At 35.9% G+C, this 20,926-nt stretch overlaps 1 pseudogene; it reads right to left on the bottom strand.

Moving 5' to 3' along the window:
- Positions 1-513: 513 nt before the first annotated feature.
- Positions 514-7,268, bottom strand: LOC134257324 (nuclear pore complex protein Nup205-like; annotated as a pseudogene).
- Positions 7,269-20,926: the final 13,658 nt, after the last annotated feature.

Here is a 20,926-nt window from a genome sequence, read left to right as displayed (position 1 = left end):
TCTGATCCATCGTCCAGCAGGGCTTTCATTAACCTAAGCGTGTGTGACCTTTGAACTTGAACTTACCTGATTGACCTTCTGACCCATCATCCAGCAGGGCTTTTATTAATTAACCTCATTGTGTGTGACCCTTGACGGTTCAGTGCAGTCAGTCGCAGTTCAATGGCAATCAGCTTCAGCAACCAGGACTGAGAAATCATTACAGGGCATTCTAAAAAGAAACAGTCACAAATATGATAATATCAGGTTTGACTTAGCTTCTCTGCACACATTAAAATGTATATGTATTACATGCAAGTATATCACTGAAACAACTCTTTAATAAATGAAATAATCTAAATTTTTAAAAACATTTTTTATGATATAGAGAAATTCTGAATTAATTTGAACTTGCTATGAAACTGTTGAGTGAAAGGTAGATGCTTGAGCTGTCTATACAGGAAATCCCTGGTTGTACATAAATATCGTAAAGTGGGCGTCGACATCTCCTTGTTGGCAGCCAGGAGGTACTGTAAAATCACATATTTTCGTGGGGTCAAATTTTCGTGGTTTGAGGAAAATTTCTTGGTTCGTGGGGATTTTATTTCGTGGATCAAGAATTAATGAGTACTTATGTGTGTGAAATTTTACATTTCGTTGTGGACATGAATTCGTGGGTCTTGTCATACCACGAAAACAACTAAAATTAACCCCCACGAAAATTTGTGATTCCACAGTAAATGAGTTTGTAGGCCAGCTCAGACAGTCGTGGAGTGTCCCTCAGGCAGATGGGGCCGGAGTGTGTCCCCACCCCCCTCTCTAACAGGGACAGGACCGCATGTAGACAGGTCTTAGGGGACCCAAGGATACCTGGTTTTAGAAATTCAAAATAAATTTGTGGATGTGCAAAATTTTCAATGGTAGATCTAAGAATCTTTTGCATCTTGAAGTAAAATTTAGACAAAGCTTCTTTTCTCAGCTCACCTGGGTCCTGCAGCAGAGTCCTGCTAACAGACTTCCTAATGTCAAAGCCCAGCAGCAGGTGTGTCAAGTTTGGTGAAGGTTGGTCTAGAGATCTCAGTAGGAGTCCTGAAGTAGGTACTGTCTGGTGGAGTTACGGACGTGGCCAATCTCACGGGAATCATCTGTTACAATAAAGCTAATCATTATTAGAGTGACTTTATAATGGTATGACCAATCTCTCTGGAATCATCTGTTATAAAACTAATCAGACTATTAAAGTGACATTATAATGGCATTCTTTGAACTGCTCAGAAATTTAAAATATTATATTTGTGTTAACGTTTACATTATTAAATATCTGAGAAAGAAAAGTGCAATTCTTTTAGCATCAACTATATGCAGGAATATTTCTGTTTACATCTTTTTCACACTATCGCTCCTGAAAACAATTTGATTTGATTTTCACAAAGATACAGTTCTGCTTATGATAAAATGTTATTTCAAATTTGCCCAAGTTAAAAAAGAGAGGGGGCCGGGATTAACTGTAAATATTGTATGTGGAAATTTTAGTGAGACGCAAATTAAGCGATTTGTTCTGAAAAACTGGTATTTTATTTTTAGTTGGATGTAATTTTAGCGATTTAAAAATGTTGATTGAAGAACCTATTACAAATAATACACAATAAATTTTTAGCGATATGTAATTTTAGCGATCTCAGCAGCCTCACTAACAATGCCAAAATTAAATTTTCGCTAAAATTTCTACTTATATGGTATACAGTATTGTTTAAACAAAATGGGAAACGAAAATATATGAAATCAATCCACACTGTTGGGATTCCTAGTTACCATCTTCCTCAGATTTATCAGCTAGGTCAATGCCCCCTTTTTTACACATCACTGTTGAAACCATTTTGATCATTTTTTCTCTGAACAATACAACCCCAGCCTTCTCTGTGAGACCCTAGTTTCTCCACTTCTGTACTGAGTCCCTAGATACTGTCTTCCTCTGGTATATCAGATCATTCTCCCTTTCACTTCTCCATGGGACCCTAGTTACCCTCTTCCTCAGGTAGGTGGATTCTCTCTCTCTCTTTCTTTCTCTCTCTCTTTCCACACTACTGAGTACATACCCTCTTCCTCAGATAAGTGAATTTTCTCTCTCTCTTCACACTACAGAGTACATACCCTCTCCCTCTGGCAAGTGAATTTTCTCTCTGTTTCTCTATCTTTCTTTCTCTCTCTCTCTCTATTTTTCTTTCTTTCTCCACACTTCTGAGTACATACCCTTTCCCTCTGGTAGGTGAATTATCTTTCTCTCTTTCTCTCTCTCCACACTACTGAGTACATACCCTCTCCCTCTGGTAAGTGGATTCTATATCTCTCTCTCTCCACACTACTGAGTACATACCCTTGTCTCTCTCTCTCTCTCTCCACACAATTTTAACATACCCTCCTCCTCAGGTAACTGGATTCTCTCTCTCTCTCCACACATTAATAAGTACCTACCCTCTCCCTCTGGTAAGTGGATTGTCTTCTCCACTATTTGTTCTGGTTCCTCCACTTCCAGACTTTCCACAAATCCATGGAGCAGCTCCATGTGAAAGGTCTGGAATAAAGAATTTTATGTGATACAATAATGTAAACCAAGAATTACATGGCATAAGATTTCTAAAGAACCCTAATAACAATCTAGGGTACCCAATTATCTAATTCTGGAACTAGACACAGTATATTATGTAACATCTTTTTCAGTGTCAACCAGACTGGAAATAATTCTCAGTTCAAGGAGAATTCAGAGCTTTAAAAAATGTTCATCTTGGTGTCTTAATCAAATTATACTGTTACCTGATTTGATGTGAACAGATTGACGAGGGCCACTTGGACGGGAGCCGAGTGACACACTCGATACAGGATCTTCATCGCTGACTGGGCATGCTCAGGAAGAGGAATGCTGAACTGTATAAACCTACAAGATTATAAAACACCAATTGTGACCATGATCACACAATATAGGATGATAAAATTAATGTTTCTTACAACTTTCCATTTTTTATAAGACTTGAATGACTAAAAGCAATGTATACAGCAATAAAACTTTCATATTATTCAAATAAAATAAATGTTTTGCTTGTTATTTTTGTTACTTTTATTGACCTACTTTGTGACATTGACGAGGTGGTCGGCTTTCCCGCTGCGTGGATTAATACTCAGGAGAAGACAATCCATGGCGGACACCATGGCAGAGGCTCTCGTCTCACAACACGCGTCCAGGAACGTCCCCGACTTCTCCAGACTCGTCTCTATCAGCTGTAAACACAGCAGACTGGCAGACTCCAGGGCCTCCTATCCTGTACAGATCAACCAATCAAATTAACTCTCTTAGCATCAGTCAATACAATCAACCAATCAAATTAATTCTCCTACTCACCTAGCATTGGCCAGTAATATCAACCAATCAAATTACCTCACATAACATTATCTAGTCCATCCATCCAATCAAATTAACTTATTGAACATTAGCCAGTTTAATCAACTAAACAAATTTAAACACTTTACAACACAAATAAAAACACCTGAATTTCTTTAGTCACTTTTTACCTGGTATAGAGCTAGCTTGTTATGTTTCAAGTTGTCGGACACTGTCATCCCGGCCAGTATTTTCAACACCTGAAATAATTATGTAACTTCAATTCTTAACAAAACAAAGTACATATGTCTCCATCTCCCATCCCAATTTAAAAAAAAATTCTCAATAAAGATATCCATTTAAGCAGGAAAATATATGAATCTCACCGTGGACAGGAAGTGGGAGTCCTTTAGTAGGTGTAGCATCAGGATGTACCCCGGGGACTTGTTAGCGGGCACCACGCCCCCATCTGTACCTCGACAAGCTCCTCCCCAAGGTCACCTCCCACCACCTCATACTCCCACAGGAGCTTACACAGGATCCTTAGACAGTCACTGGACAGCTTCCACTGTAATTAAAGCTTTACATTTACTTGAAAGAAATCAATCCTGCAGTTGTATACAAGGGATTCTTAAACAGTCACTTGCAACTCAATTACCTTTGGCAATAAATCACACATAATAACCAAATTTTCATTTAATATCAATGCAAATGACAGATACAATTTTAAAACCAGAAGTCTCTGTCAAGACTGTAGCTCTACTGGTTTGTACTTATAACAAAGGATATAACAAAAGACATTTCTATTTTAAGTAACAATTGCAGCGCTGTTCATCGAAATAAAAACCAATGCTCTATCTTATGTATCTTAGTGTAGTCTACTTGTGTGCCAAGTTATATTAGCATCAGACCAAAACTGTAGGAGGAGTAGCGTTTTGAAAAAATGTTTACAGACAGACGGACAGCTAGACAGACGACAGACACCATACTATCACATAAGCTCTTCTGGTCTGTGACCAGTAGAGCTAATAAAAAATTTATTGTTTCAATCTCTTTAATTCTACCTTTTTTGTCTGTGTATTGTTCATTTCCAGCTGTAATCTTTTTTTACTTGATGGTAGTACAGTGTATGTATTTATCAACAAGATTGAAAAAACATTTTAAAAAATCTTATATCCAACCTTTTCGGATGGATTCTTGTAACTGCTGGCGTTAAAACTTCTCAAACATTCTTGACAAACTTGAGGAAGGGTTGAAATCCTGGGGCCCTGAGAGCAGCCCATAGGCCTGGGGGAACAGGAATGTCAGTGAGGGAGTCCAGTAAGGACAGAAAAGCTCGCGTCATGGGAAATTCCTCCGCTTGGGTCTCCACCTCCTCCAGCTCCACCTATAGGGAAAAACCGACATCAAAGGTACATAACTCTTACAAGCATGAGGGACTCAATATGAAATTACAAGTTTATTGGTCTCTAGATAAATTTCTATGTGTACAGCAAGATTGGTAGTTCTGTTCTTTTTAGGCTGGAGAATTATAAAAAAGAACAGAGATTACCGTATATACTCGCCTATAAGTCGGTTGTATTTTAGAAGTTCATTTTAGAAAGATTGACCTTCTATAATACCAGTCTTTTTTATATCTCGCCTATAAGTCGGACATAGAGTTTTGGACCAAATTTTAACTCCCAAAAAACCGACTTATAGGCGAGTATATACGGTATTTATAACCTGAGAAAACAAATTAACATTTACCTCAATTCCACTCTGAGAGAAACTGCTGCTCAGTACTGTGGTCAGGGTCTTTAAAACAAATTATTAAAAAATTAATCTAGTAAACCCACATACATGTGCATACAGTACATTATAGGGAAAACGAGAGGAGAGGTGCATGTCAATGCAATAAATACACGTAACATCAATAAAGATATTATAGAGCAGCATTTCAGTGGTTACCTGTGAGGCCTCCAGTGTAATTGCCATAGACTGGCTGCCACGTCCGGTGTCTTAGTAAATGCTGCCAGCATCCTGAAGATCTCGGCTTTAAGGTCAAGGGGGATATACTACAGGTCACCAGAGCAAATAATTTCAGCACGGCTACCTCCCACTGCTGGTTCTCACAGAACGCCACGCGGCAGTTTTCATTCTGTAATATAAGATGTCAAATTTTTTTGGTGTTAGATTATGAGTAATCTGCCATTTATGCAGATTTCGAAATTAGATCCCCCTTTTAAAAATTTTTATTACTTCCTATGCTTTGATTCAGGAATATTAAAATTGATATAAACTCATTATTCAATACAACTTAAAAATAATAACAGACCCATTATTATCATGCCTTAATAACAAACTACAATGAATTATGGGTTGATCACATCAAAACCCTTGGCTATTATAGTATAATTATTTTCTTTATCTGATGATTGACAAATGTACTCACATATTCAGACACCACATGACACAGTTTCAGGATGACGACCAGCCCCTCTAGTTCCTGTGGGGTGATTCCCTGGGGGTGGGGACCTCGCAGTCCCATGTGAGACATGTCAGCACTGCTAGTAACCTCCCGGCGCAAACTGGCCTAGTACTGATTCAGTGACAAGAAAATGTGCTGCCAAGAAACGGCACTCACTCAGGCTGGGCCCCCTAGTGTAAAAGATACTCATATATTAGACAAGTTCAGGCATACCATGTTAATTTTTTAGAGCAAGAAAATTTTTTGAGATTATATCAATGATAAAATACTTAAAGAAAAAGGTAATGGGACTTTTAATCACTTTGACATATCCAAGGTATTCAATTAAGATACAAAACTTCTGTTGTATAAGGAACAGATTCATATGGTAAATCAAGAAAGCTTAGTCGTGCTTGCTGGAATCTATCACGCTCTAAAACTTTTAAATTGTCTTTTTACATCTGTGACTAAAGGTTAGACCGTTTGACAGCACACAAAGACATCTGTCTTTAGAACAATTTTAGATACACAATTTCACTGAAGCTATCCAAGCTCCCTACCTGTTGCCTTTCCAAATTAAAGCACTATTAACATTACATAAAGACATCTGCCATTAGAACTTCTTTAGATACACAATTTCACTGAAGCTATTAGAAATTCTAACCTGATCCCATTCCATTGACCTTTAGAAGGTCAAAGCAATAGTGGGCAGACTGTGGGTTACTGCTCAGACCAATCAACATCTGGATGTAGGGTACGTAGAGGGAGGGGGCAGGAGGTCCCCCGCCAGACGGACAAACTTATACAGCGACACCTGTAATGTAAAACAGACCAATCAGCATCTGTATGTAGGGTACGTAGAGGGAGGGGGCAGAAGGTCCCCCATCGTCGGAAACCCACGGGTGATCTCGTCTTTTACTGATAAGTAAAAGACGAGATCACCCGTGGGTTTCCGACGATGAAGGTCCCCCGCCAGACAGACAAACTTATACAGCGACACCTGTAATATAAAACAGACCAATCAACATCTGGATGTACTGGGTACGTAGAGGGAGGGGGGCAGAAGGTCCCTGTGTTTTCTTAAACTTAATAGTAGATTATTTTTGTTTTATAGATGTTATTCAATATATACCTGTCTCTGTGGGGGTCTGACATTGTACATTGTTTCGTGAGGTCCGTAGTTACCCTGGGGACACCAGCACTCTACAGACAGTCTCAGACCCAGGGGGTCAGTCCTGTATAAATCTCCTATCTGAAAATTCAAGCAGGACTTGATAGTAAGATTTTATGATATATGAAGAATGAAGCTAAAATATTTTAACCTATGTTATACCTAATTAATACATAACTTGAGGCAGTTTACTCTTTATGAACCGTTAGAATTTTTCCTCCAAAAATGGCTTCAAATTGAGCATACACTTTTAAAGTCACTTCAAGCTGAGAAATACATTTTTGTGACATGGGCATTCTAACTTTTACAACATAAACTAAATCCTTTATCCAATCAATAAAAGGTTGTCTAAGACAAAAACGGCAATATTCATACCCTCAACACCCTCCCTTCAAGTCTTGACTAACTCCTGCCGAGTTTTCCTACCGCATTGTGTCTTAATTATTCTTGATATATATTTGTGTTAGCAGTTTAGTCAATCTGATTAAAATTAAATGTTAGATCCGCTCGCATACTCGCTACACTGACATCTAACAACATCCCATAGAGGGTCACGTCAGAGGTCAAATTCGAAACAGCTCTAGACTTATTGGCTTCAACAATATTTGAGGATTTTGCAGGCTACGATCTGATTGGTTGATAGAAATTGACCTCTGACGTGACCCTCAATGGGATGTTGTTAGATGTTAGTGTAGCGAGTATGCGAGCGGATCTAACATCTAATTTTAATTAGATTGCAGTTTAGTTAGATCAATCATTTGAAGGGCGTCCTTTTTATGACTTTAAAGCCTCAGTGTTTTATGTTTTGGCTTGTGTGTTTTTTTGCGAATAGGTAGGTAGGTTTTTGAAAAATGAGTGGACGCTACACAGAGAAAAAACTTGGAATGGCCTGACTTGGAATAACTCAGATACACTGATATTTTAAAAGTATAAATATTGGTTAAAAATCCACCCAATCGAGTCAATATACCAGTTAAAAATGTTAATACAGCTGTTACCAAGTAAAGTGTACTTTATGTTAATGAGTCGATCTTTCTGAATCAGTTGATCTGACTGTGTATTGATTCACCATGCTGGAGAGGTCAAGGGTCAACTCCATGGTCCACATCCTCCCCTCCCTTGACTGGAGAAGGGTAGGAAGGGAGTTAACCAGACTCTTCTGTCCTTCATAGTACAGCAGTATCACCACCAGGCCTCTGGTCAACCCGGGGAACTCAGCCTGCTGTCTCTCACCTGTACTAAGGTCAAAAGTCACTTGTGATTACAGTCCATTTACCTCTGTACACGTACTTGTATGTTTCTCTAAATTTTCTCATTATTTATTTTAAATGAAATAATGCAATGCATATATACTATACATTATGTCAAACACTACACATACCTAATCATGCTAACACAAATATATCAAAAGTCGAAGTTCAATCTAGCACATACTGCCTTAACATTCACTTTCTAATTACTTTTAATGTCAACTTACACTTTATTGGGGAAAACTAAGAAAAATAATTTATTCATTATAAATTTTCTCCAAGATTAAACCGGGAAATAAACCTGCAATCCATCACTTAACGTGGGTGGGGGGTGGGGGGACCAGGCTTTTAATTAACATTTCCTACAGTATAAGGTTGCTACACCCCTGCCTACTTTAATTGGAAACATTTAATGCCAAGGTTGTCCAGATGACCCCGGGGCCAGGGAATTCCCCTGGCTAATCTGGTACGACTTGTTGTTTTGGAAATTTTTAATTTTTTGTTAAATTCAAAAAAGTTTCAGGGGCAATACCTATTCCCCCCTCGACCCCTGTAAGGGAAGATATCCTACCCATTCCCCTCTTCTTTTTTAATGCCCCCAAGCTGATATTCAAGCTTTAGGGACAACCCTGCAACTGATAAATCACCTGCCATTAGGAGTTCTACGGCTGCAATTTCACTCATATCAAACAGGTCACTCAGTATCAGGACTATGAACTGCTGGGAGAACGTCTGTTTGTTCATATTGCACATGCATGCATTCTTGTTAAAAATTTCGGAGCGGCAATAGAATAGACTATTGTATACAGGGTTATTTTCGCCCCGTGTTATTTTCGCCCTTTTGAACTTGTGAATAATTTTGCCCTGTTAAAAATAAATTCGCCGGCAGTCAAAGAAATCATGAGGTGTAATTTGAATTCGCCCCGTTTTAAATTCGCCCCACCAAGGAGAGGGCGAAAGGGTCAAAATAAAACAGGGGCGAAAATTTCCCTGTATACAGTATTCACTGTTAGAAACGGACTAGGGTAAAGTGCGTTAACCTAGTCCAAGATGGCGACAAGCTTCTACGCTTCGATCATTTTGCACTTAGTTTCAGCGATATACAGACTTGTATTATAAATTTTGTTGTTAAAATTGAATTATTTCGTACAGAAGAACACAACTTTCGCAAAAAGGCGGCATGACATTGGCTGGTTAAAGCCAGATTGCGAATACAAAATTTGAGCATGATTAGGGTAAAGTAAATTTTTGATTAGGGTAAAGATATTCTGATATTTTTTGGTGACTAGGGTAAAGTGCGTGTAAAATATCATTTTCCTTGTTTTAGGACCTAAACATCCTATTTCGAGGGATGTTTACTCCTTCTAGGCAGCTGATCCTTCTTCTGTATTTGCCAGAGGTCCGTGTTTTATACCCTGACCACAGATTTTTATTGTGTGTGGTTTTCAGTGATAGATCACTATTCGTTATCCTACCTTTTTCATTGAGCAGACTCAAAACACACTCTGGACCTTTTCATAAAATCATTGCACAAAGCATTAATAAACGAAAAAATTTTGATTTTAAACTGAACCGAGAGCAAATTCCAATGGCGAATTACTACTTCTTGCAGTTAGTTTATGATCCAATTTATGGATATAATATAACTAAATGAGTAGGAAAAACAACACTCTTTACATTTAGTTGCGGCGAAAATGTTTTCAAACATCAACTATTTAAAAATGATAAAAAAAGGGGGGGGGGTATTTATTTATTGTATTAACGTGTGCATAATGGCCAGAAATGGAGTTTTTGTAGTATTCTTACACTGGATCTATGATCTAGAAACGATGCGAAAAATCATTGCTGTATCTACTAAGGTAACTGGCAAAGCATTTCTTCGAGAGAGAAAATAAATCTATATTCGGGGTTCTGATTCTTATAATTTCTTTATATAAAGTATTTCTTTAAAGGTGTTTCTCTGACAAGTTGAACACCTGTGAAACGTTTCTGTTTTTGTAAAAAGTGCACGAAGATTTTGCTAATGTTGACGTTTTACTGTATTCAACTCTGTACACATCACTGAGTATATACGGACTGATAATACTGGTGAGTTGGTTTTGCTTTCCCACATTTCTAGTCTAATTTGAATATATTTTATTAAAACACAACAATTTTTTCACTTCTCATAAGTACATGTATTAATAAGGATAAAATTTGCTTTGCAAGGATGTATCAATTATCAATTAAGCGCAACCCGAAATTCTTAGCTTCAATAATTTCCAGATTTATAGAGTAAGTTTTTTAAAATTATAGTTCCGTGTGAAATGCTATAGTAACATATAGTAAAACCCCTAAGTACGATGATGACACCAAAGTCCGATGGTCTGCGCGAAACCCCGACGGTTTGTTATCGCATATCAGTCATAATATTATGGCGGACATTTAGAAAACAATTACATCAAATTTCTGTCTAAGCACCTTTAAAGTTACATAAAAGTAATCAAAACAGCACAAATAAAAGCAGTAGTATTAAATCTTTAATTAATTAATAACTATTCGAATAAAAAGTTCGTTTTTAAGGGGAGCCGAGGTATTGACTTCGAGTACTTAATGACATGACTTTTGTAAATGGAACATATAAAGAGAACGAACAGTATTTAAGATCAAATGTCCACAACACAATTACAAAATAGGAGCAGAGCAAACACGGACCTACAAAATATTGGAGGTGGTATCAGGTACCATGGAGGAGTGAGCATCCCCTGCCAACCGGTCACACTCGCCGTTTGCTCCTTGTAATGATCGGGAAAAATCAGGAAAATCCGTCGTCAATTCAGTGTATATAAATAATGGACTAACAATAAGTATGAAAAACGCCAGTCAGCATTTGACCGAATGTTAAATTGTATTTCCTGACAAGATCATTGTATCGACCGTAGAACTTACGAAATGATGACATCAAACGACATATATATATATAGGCGTTGGAAGGGGGGGGGGGGCTAGGGGGGCTTAGCCCCCCGCTTTTTTTCCAAATATATACTTAGTATAGACATTGAACATTGTTTAGTAGGTTTATCCCCCCGTACTTCCCCCCACTTTCCACAGACACGTTACATTATAGGTTAAAAATGGGGAAGTGGTGGTGTTTGGAAAAAAAAATTTGGTACTAAAGTTCGAACCGAACCACTACCCCCCCCCCCCCCCCCCCCCGTCCCCCCCACCCATTAACTAAATATGATTTGCGTAATTGGGACTTTTTTTTTGCTTGTCAGGTTTTTTATGGTATTATTTTTCTTTTTATCACTTAGCCCCCCCCCCCCTTTCATTTGCTTCCGACGCCAATGAACGAGACTGCTGAAATTATTCTTGTTTTATCAACTCGTTTGTCAATAATTTTCCTCGTTTTAGAAATTGTTCATACGTGAGCATGCTCTTGCGTATCGACTGAGATACTAGTACATAAACTCCGATTGCAGGTTATGAAGGTATATTGCTGCACAAGTAAGGGAAATTGACGATAGAAAAGTTAAAGAATTATCTAAATATGAAACAGGTGTCTTAGACTCTGTGGTATCTTTTGTCTCAAGCTCAGTCACCAGTATGCATCATATCGGTATTAGAATGGAAATTACCATTGTTAATTGACAATATGTCGTCAAACAAAACGTAACAAATAAAAACAATAAAACAAACTCAAATCCATTTTTTGTGGATATTGATACAGCTATGTCCATCATAATACTTTGTCTAAAAATGTTTTATTTATATACATTTACTTTTATATAATCTTTTTTTAATAGAGATACGTACGTTAGGCGATTATGTTTGCTTCCATGATTTTTATGCAGGAAAAAAAACTACCTTAAAAAGAAACAATATTTGAATATTTCCCAGAAACCCTTTCTCAACTTGATTAATTGTATAAAGCAGTTGTTCTGTGTACATTTAGTTTGTTTAATAAATAACTTTACCCTAGTCTCGAAAATACTTTACCCTAATCGTAAAGAAACAGTTCTTCGACTTTACCCTAGTCTACGCCAAAACTTCGTGGCGTGTTTTCTGGTTAATTACGCAGAGTTAAATGAAGTCTCCTTCTGAGCAAGAAAAACTGATGCTGCAGAACAAATTGGTGCCAAATAAAGTAAGGTTTTTCATAAGTTTTCGCCGATATTTATTCATGGAAATTTGAAGCGTAGGAGCTTGTCGCCATCTTGGACTAGGGTAACGCACTTTACCCTAGCTCATCATGTTTCTTAACGAATGAAACAAAAGTGCAACCAAATGAAACATCAATACTAATACATTGTAATTCCACTGTAAAATTTTTTTTTTTATTTTTTCATTTTATTTTTTTTTTATTTCTGCATAAAAAAATCATACTTGCAACTATATACGATCTCGTTGCGAGCAACGAGAGGTCTTCCGTCCGTTTTAGGAAAAGAAACCCACGTAAAATCGAGCTGAAAAGAAATTCAAAATTTTGGTCACAAGGAGGATTGAAACCATGTCGCCAACGCGAATGCGCATTTTTTTTACTTTTATATCCCCAACACGCTAACCATTAAGCTATTGGGAATACTGCTCTAAATATACTTGTGTATACCACGGTACTTTTGCAACAGTTCACCTGTCTAAGAATTATAAAAAGCATTCATAATTTCGCGCCAAACGCCACGAGTAAATATTTGCTCCTTTTCTTTGGACTGATCTATTAGATAGGTATGATAGCATCAATTAAATTTTAAAGATAAAACATTCTTAGCGCCTTTATTTTATTTTGACGTTAAGAAAGTATATGTAACACATTATACACATTACATATCGTATCTAGCCCAGTTACACTAAAGCAGTGAAACGGAAATTAAGTTTTAAGATTGACACTCAATTGCAACGTACTACTGTAACGTGTCGGATCTGAGCGGTCAGTAGGTTCGTGCTCGGATTACCGAGTTTTACTGGGGATATGATTGAATGCAATATATACAGATAATAATATGACACCTGCCTGGTGTCTTTAAATCAAATGACCTAAGTGCTTTGTATAATTATATATCTTCAGTTAATACCGGCACCTGCCTGGTGCCATATGATAATTGCCTCACTATACTCGTACAACTGACTATATAAGTCAACATCATTCTATCTGCCTGGTGCCCCTTGATTTAGCCTTTAACATCTGCCTGGTGTATAACTGCTTACCAAGTTGCCTATATAACTTTAGCCAAGTGGCTACAATATACTTACACAGTATGATTTAACTTTGTAAGAGCTTCTCTGTCCTAATGACAAACCTATAGCTAATGCCACACAGCTACATTTTAACTAGTCACTGACTACGGCAACTTTGCACAATCCTATTTGATCGATAAACCAATTGGTTTCTGTACCAAAGTGAAGACACAAGCCAGTTGGCTGTACTGCCCCCTTGTACCTCAATTTAATCAATGATCACAAGTTATCAGATATCATATTGATAAAATAAAACAGACTGTCTTTCTTTTGGCAACACTATTATTATTTTCTAACAGAACATCACTTATCAGTAATACTTGTATAATTCTTTAGTCAATTGACCAATTAATTACAATATTTACATTGATTATCTATTATAATATAAACAAGTAACGGGAGGTAACTCCTCCAACCATTTCACTACTACGTGAGAGTCGAAGTAGTTTTTTACATTTCATGTATCCTTATGTCAGAATGGTTTAATCAAACGCTCAGCTGCCTCCATAAACCCCTACTCGCGAAATGGCGGATTTGACAGAGACAGCCGCCATTTTGGACCCGCTTCAGATTTTTGAATGCAAATATCTAGACTTTAGATTTATCAACATTCAAACAAATTAAATAGTAAGCATTATAAGGAGGGCTTCTATTACCATACCAAATAAAAATGAAAAATACTGAAAAACAAAAAAGTTAGAAAATACGATTTTTTTAAGTTTGCAATTCGTAACGACCGGAAGTACTGACGACGCACGAAAAGGCGATTCTGCAACCCACAAAGTCATGATCTATCATCTCCAATAAGTCTCCAGTTCATATCCTTAGCCATTTTCGATAAAAGTGCGCGACAAAATCGCATTTTAAAATCAGGAAATTGTCCATAACTTGGCACCAGAAGCGAATTTTCCAAATTACTCTTCGGATGTAACAACTTCATATTATGACGCATATTTTGTGAAAGTTTCATGAAAAACCACTGAATAGTTTTCGAGAAATCGCCTGCACAAAATTTTGTCAAAAAAAATAATAATAATAATAATAATAATAAGAACTAGATATGAAACTCGTTGCGAGCAACGAGAGGTCTTCCGTCCGATTGCGGAAAGAAGACGTAAAATCGAGCTGAAAAAGTAAAAAAAGATTTGCACACAAGGAGGATTAAACCCAAGTCGCTAGCATGAAATTCCAACGCACTAAATATTACGCTATCGGGACCTCTACTCTAAATCTACTTGTATATATTAACGAATATGCTTCTCTCTTAAAATTATGAAAGGCAGGTCACTATTCAAAATTTAGCGCCAAACGCCACGAGTTAATCTTCGCGCTTTTTCTTTGGAATCTTTTTAAAAAGGTGTGATAGCTTCAATGAAATTAAAAAAAAAGAACGTTCTTATAGCCTAAGATTCCAGATTTAGAAAGTATATTTAACACATTTTAAAAATTCCATATTGTATATATGCTTGTAACACTAAAGCGGTGAAACGGTTATGATTTTTTTTTCAATTTCCTGTTTATCCCCAAACTGAACTATCCCGATTAGTTAATTGAAAAAGGTTGAAACGTTTCGCCAAAAAACATGGCTCGCCCTTTGATGGTCAAGGAATCAGAAATCATTTATGCTCAATAACTTGAATCAGGTCTTGAAACAAGAATGCTAAAATAAACTCCATGAAGCGATCTTTAAAAAATCGTTTTATTATTTTTGTCTTATTTATTGTTTAATATGACACAATTGCAAGTGTGCATAGGAAAAACAGTGGTGAAGATTTATACTGACAATATTAATTGATATTCTTTTTTGAGAAAGTATTACTTATAGGTTTTTCCATAATGCACAAAAGATATTAGGTATCGAATTTCATTTGCACATTGTGCGCAATCGTCTTTTGTTTTTCTACTTTGAAAACCAGCCAAAACCAATTATAGAAGACGTTAGTTTGACACAGAACTGCAACGAAACTATGACGTGACAATTCAAGTATTCCTTTACATTTCAATTATTCTTATGTTACTTTCGTTCAAGCAAACGCTCGGCTGCCTCCGTAAACCCCTATTGCGAAATGTCGGCGTTGACAGAGACACCCGCCATTTTGGACCCGCTTCAGATTTTTGAATGCTAATATCTAGACTTTAGATATATTAACATTCAAACAAATTAAATAGTAAGCATTATACGGAGGGCTTCTACTACCATACCAAATATAAATGAAAAATACTGAAAAACAGAAAAGTTAGAAAATACGAATTTTTTAAGCTTGCAATTCGTAACGACCGGAAGTATTGACAACGCACGAAAAGGCAATTCTGCAAACCACAAAGTCATGATCTATCATCTCCAATAAGTCTCCAGTTCATATCCTTAGCCATTTTCGATAAAAAGGGGCGACAAAATCGCATTTCAAAATCAGGAAATTGTCCATAACTTGGCACCAGAAGCGAATTTTCCAAATTTCTCTTCGGATGTAACAACTTCATATAATGACACATATTTGGTGAAAGTTTCATGAAAAAACGCTGAATAGTTTTCGAGAAATCGCCTGCACAAAATTTTGTCAAAAAAAAAGAATAATAATAATAATAATAATAAGAATAATAACTAGATACGATCTCGTTGCGAGCAACGAGTGGGTCTTCCGTCCGATTCTTGATAAGATGAGATAAGAATTTGATTGAGAATTTCATTCTAAAATAATGATAAAGATTGTGAAGAAAAACAATTTTACCTCCATAGTCTGTAAACAATATGAACATTAAGACTTTAAAATTTGACTTTTGGCCCCTCACGGCCCCATATTTTAGGGATCAACCCTTTTTTCTTCATATCATCTTAAAGCTCTCAGGATTTTGAACATTTTTGTTCAACAACTATTCAGAGATTCTCTTTCATTTTCGAGTTATTTGCAAAAGAAATATTTAAGGGTCAACCCTTCAACCCCGTAAAGGGGACGTATAGCGAAAAATTAAAGTATGCATATTGTTCAAAACTTTATTTTGAACATCTTTTGTTCAATATTACTTATCAAAATATTTTCCACTTTTAAGATATTAAGCGTCAAAGATTTAGCATTCTGGCCCCTTATGGCCCCTTATTATGCACCATACGACATTCAATTCATAATATATAGTTGTAGATTGTTGAGATAAACATTTTAGCTTCAGTAATGTATAATAAAATATTGACTGCTAGAGAGTTGTCGAAAAATGATCCCTATCGGCCCTTAATTTGAGTGCCCAGTCCCTTTTTCTTGATCTCATCTTAAAGCTCTCATGATTTTGAACACTTTTTGTTCAACAACTATTCAGAGATTCACTTTCGTTTTCGAGCTATTTGCAAAAGAAATATTTAGGGGCCAACCCCTCAACTCCTTAATGGGGACGTCTAGCGATAAATTAAAGGGTGCATATTGTTCAAAACATTAATTTGAACATCTTTTGTTCAATATCACTTATCAAAATATTTCCCACTTTTGAGATATAAAGCGTCAAAGATTTAGCATTCTGGCCCCTTATGGCCCCTTATTATGTAACATACGACATGAAAATCATAATATATAGTTGTAGATTGTTGAGATAAACATTTTTGCTTCAGTAATGTATAACAAAATATTGACTGCTAAAGAGTTATTGATTAAAGACTTTTGGCCCCTCTCGGCCCTTAATTTGAGAGCCCAGCTCCTTTTTCTTGATTTTAACTTAAACCTCTCAAGATTTTAACCATTTTTTGTGCAACAACTATTCAGAGATTCTCTTTTGTTTTCGAGTTATTTGCAAAAGAAATATTTAGGGGCCAGCCCTTCAACTCCTTAATAGGGAACGTATAGCGAAAAATTAAAGGGTGTATATTGTTCAAAACATTATTTTGAACATCTTTTGTTCAATATCACTTATCAATATATTTCCCACTTTTGAGATATAAAGCGTCAAAGATTTAGCATTCTGGCCCCTTGTGGCCCCTAATTATGTAACATACGATATGAAAATCATAATGTATAGTTGTACATTGTTGAGATAAACATTTTTGCTTCAGTAATGTATAACAAAATATTGACTGCTAAAGAGTTATTGATTAAAGACTTTTGGCCCCTCTCGGCCCTTAATTTGAGTGCCCAGCCCCTTTTTCTTGATTTTAACTTAAACCTCTCAAGATTTTAAACATTTTTTGTTCAACAACTATTCAGAGATTCTCTTTTGTTTTCGAGTTATTTGCAAAAGAAATATTTAGGGGCCAACCCTTCAACTCCTTAATGGGGACGTATAGAGAAAAATGAAAGGATGCATATTGTTCAGAACATGATTTTGAACATCTTTTGTTCAATATTACTTATCAACATATTTCCCACTTTTGAGATATAAAGCGTCAAAGATTTAGCATTCTGGCCCCTTGTGGCCCCTAATTATGTAACATACGACATTAAAATTATAATATATAGTTGTAGATTGTTGAGATTAACATTTTTGCTTCTGTAATGTCTAACAAAATATTGACTGTTTAAGAGTTATCGAAAAAAGTCTTTTGGCCCCTCTTGGCCCCTAATGTGATGAGTCAGCACTTTTTGTTTGATACCATATTAAAGATCTTGTCATTCTGCACAAATTTTGTTCAGTATATTTTAACAAAATAATTATACTTTAAAAGATATGATGCAAAATGTCTCAAAAAATCAGTCATGTTTCGTGTCCTAGATTTCGACCCCTACCGAGCTTCCATACTAAGCATTTCGGGAAGATTTGAAAGTATAGGTGCAAAACTTTAATATGTTGACTATTAGTCCTGAAAATGACAACATTCTAGCTTTTATCGTTTTTGAGTTTTTGTCCGGACAAAATGGTCACTAAAATTCGATTAAAGGGCGATAACTTCCGACCGGAAGTGAATTTTCAAAAATTAAAAAATATGAATAAGGTTTAGTTCATGATACATTATTCCTGGAAATTTCAAGTCAATCGACTCAAGCATCTCTGAGAAATCGTCTGCACAAAAATGTGTAAAGAAAAAAATAATAATAAAAGTGAAAAAGAAACAATAGAATAATAGAAGGGTCTTCCGCTGGAGACGGAAGACCCTAATAATAAGAAACAGTAGAATCACTATAAGGTCTTCCGTGAAGACGGAAGACCTTAATTATGTGTTGTGTCACTCTGCAAACTGATTGTTAAAAAAAAAACATAATACAAAATAAAATTAATCTTGATATATCAATTTGAAATGCATTTTGAAAATAAAGAGCTGGTCATCCAGTAATGAAGTGCTTTGACAGACAATAAATTACAATTAAGAGAATAAGAGAAGAGAGATCTTTAATTCTTGTGCCTTATTCCCTGGAGATTAGATAACACACACACGCTTGATAAGAGATATGCCTTAACAACTTCCAACACCAAACTCATTAATTTATCTTTAACTGGATGCATGTCCAGTCATTATTCCCAAGAGACAAATGAAATTACATTATCTTCTGTGCAATGTAAAAACTGTTTTTAACACTTGATGATGTTTCTTTTTTTAAAGTTTTTATGAGTAGTTTTAAGCTGTAGTATTTTTGAACAGATATTCTAGATTCTATATCTCAAACCTTATACATGAGCCCAAAATGAACAAGTCAATTAAAATAAAAAATAAAACCTGTAAAATGCTCAGGTGCACACCTTCATCTGGTGAATAATAAGTGTACAAATTTTCAGATTAATCCTTGCAATAGTTTCTGAGAAACGGTCCGGACAAAAACCACAAAATAAAAATGAAAAAACACTTGTAAAATTCAAAATAATAATCGAATCAAGATGAAAATATCAGGTGCACAACTTCATATGGTGAATAATATGTGTACAAATTTTCAGACAAATCCTTCCAATAGTTTCTGAGAAATGGTCCGGACAAAACCACAAAATAAAAATGAAAAAACACTTGTAAAATTCAAAATAATAATCGAATCAAGATGAAAATATCAGGTGCACAACTTCATATGGTGAATAATATGTGTACAAATTTTCAGACAAATCCTTCCAATACTTTCTGAGTAATGGTCCGGACAAAATCTCGTCTACAGACAGACAGACAGACAGACAGACGGACATGGTGATTCCAATATGCCCCCTAAACTTCGTTTGCGGGGGGTATAACCAGAAGTCTCTGTCGAGACTGAAGCTCTACTGGTTTGTACTTATAGCAAAGGAAGAGGAAAGTACTTAAGCAGTTGGGAATTGAAACTTTACACTAGCAAAAAAGAGAATAATGATCCTTGAAAAAGTTTCTTTATGTTCTTAGTGTAGTCTACTTGCATGCCACATTATATTATAATCAGACTAAAACTGTATTTGAAGTAGCATTTTGAGAGTAACAGAAATTGCTATCTTTATTAACCAAGGTAATAATGTTCATTGAAGTCAAAAACAGATACAAAGAATTATGTACCTTAGTGTAGTCTATTTGTGTGCCAAGTTATATTGAAATCAGAACAAAACTGTAGGAGGAGTAGCATTTTGAAAGAATTTCACAGAAATTTCTATTTTTAGTTACAACGCCTACACCATTCGTCAAAATCAAAAACCGATATACAGAATTATGTATCTTAGTGTAGTCTACTTGTGTGCCAAGTTATATTGAAATCAGATCAAAACTGTAGGAGGAGTAGCATTTTGAAAGAATTTCATAGAAATTTCTATTTTTAGTAACAATGCCAACACCATTCAACGAAATCAAAAACGATACACAGAATTATGTATCTTAGTGTAGTCTACTTGTGTGCCAAGTTATATTGAAATCAGACCAAAACTGTAGGAGGAGTAGCATTTTGAAAGAATTTCACAGAAATTTCTATTTTTAGTAACAACGCCAACACCGTTCGTCGAAATCAAAAACCGATACACAGAATTATGTATCTTAGTGTAGTCTACTTGTGTGCTAAGTTATATTGAAATCAGACCAAAACTGTAGGAGGAGTAGCATTTTGAAAGAATTTCACAGAAATTTCTATTTTTAGTAACAACGCCAAGACCGTTCGTCGAAATCAAAAACCGATAAACAGAATTATGTATCTTAGTGTAGTCTACTTGTGTGCCAAGTTATATTGAAATCAGAACAAAACTGTAGGAGGAGTAGCATTTTGAAAGAATTTCACAGAAATTTCTATTTTTAGTAACAACGCCAACACCGTTCATCGAAATCAAAAACCGATAATCAGAATTATGTATCTTAGTGTAGTCTACTTGTGTGCCAAGTTATATTGAAATCAGAACAAAACTGTAGGAGGAGTAGCATTTTGAAAGATTGTTAACAGACATTTCTAATTTTAGTAACAACGCCAACACCGTTCATCGAAATCAAAAACCGATACACAGAATTATGTATCTTAGTGTAGTCTACTTGTGTGCCAAGTTATATTGAAATCAGAACAAAACTGTAGGAGGAGTAGCATTTTGAAAGAATTCCACAGAAATTTCTATTTTTAGTAACAACGCCAACACCGTTCATCGAAATCAAAAAC

This window comes from Saccostrea cucullata, unplaced genomic scaffold (assembly GCF_032062105.1).
Source record: "Saccostrea cucullata isolate Sc308-1 unplaced genomic scaffold, CSIRO_AGI_Scuc_v1 ctg3927, whole genome shotgun sequence".
Taxonomy (NCBI): domain Eukaryota; kingdom Metazoa; phylum Mollusca; class Bivalvia; order Ostreida; family Ostreidae; genus Saccostrea; species Saccostrea cuccullata.
The sequence above is the reverse complement of the archived record's forward strand: the minus strand, read 5'-3'. Positions and strand labels throughout refer to the sequence as shown.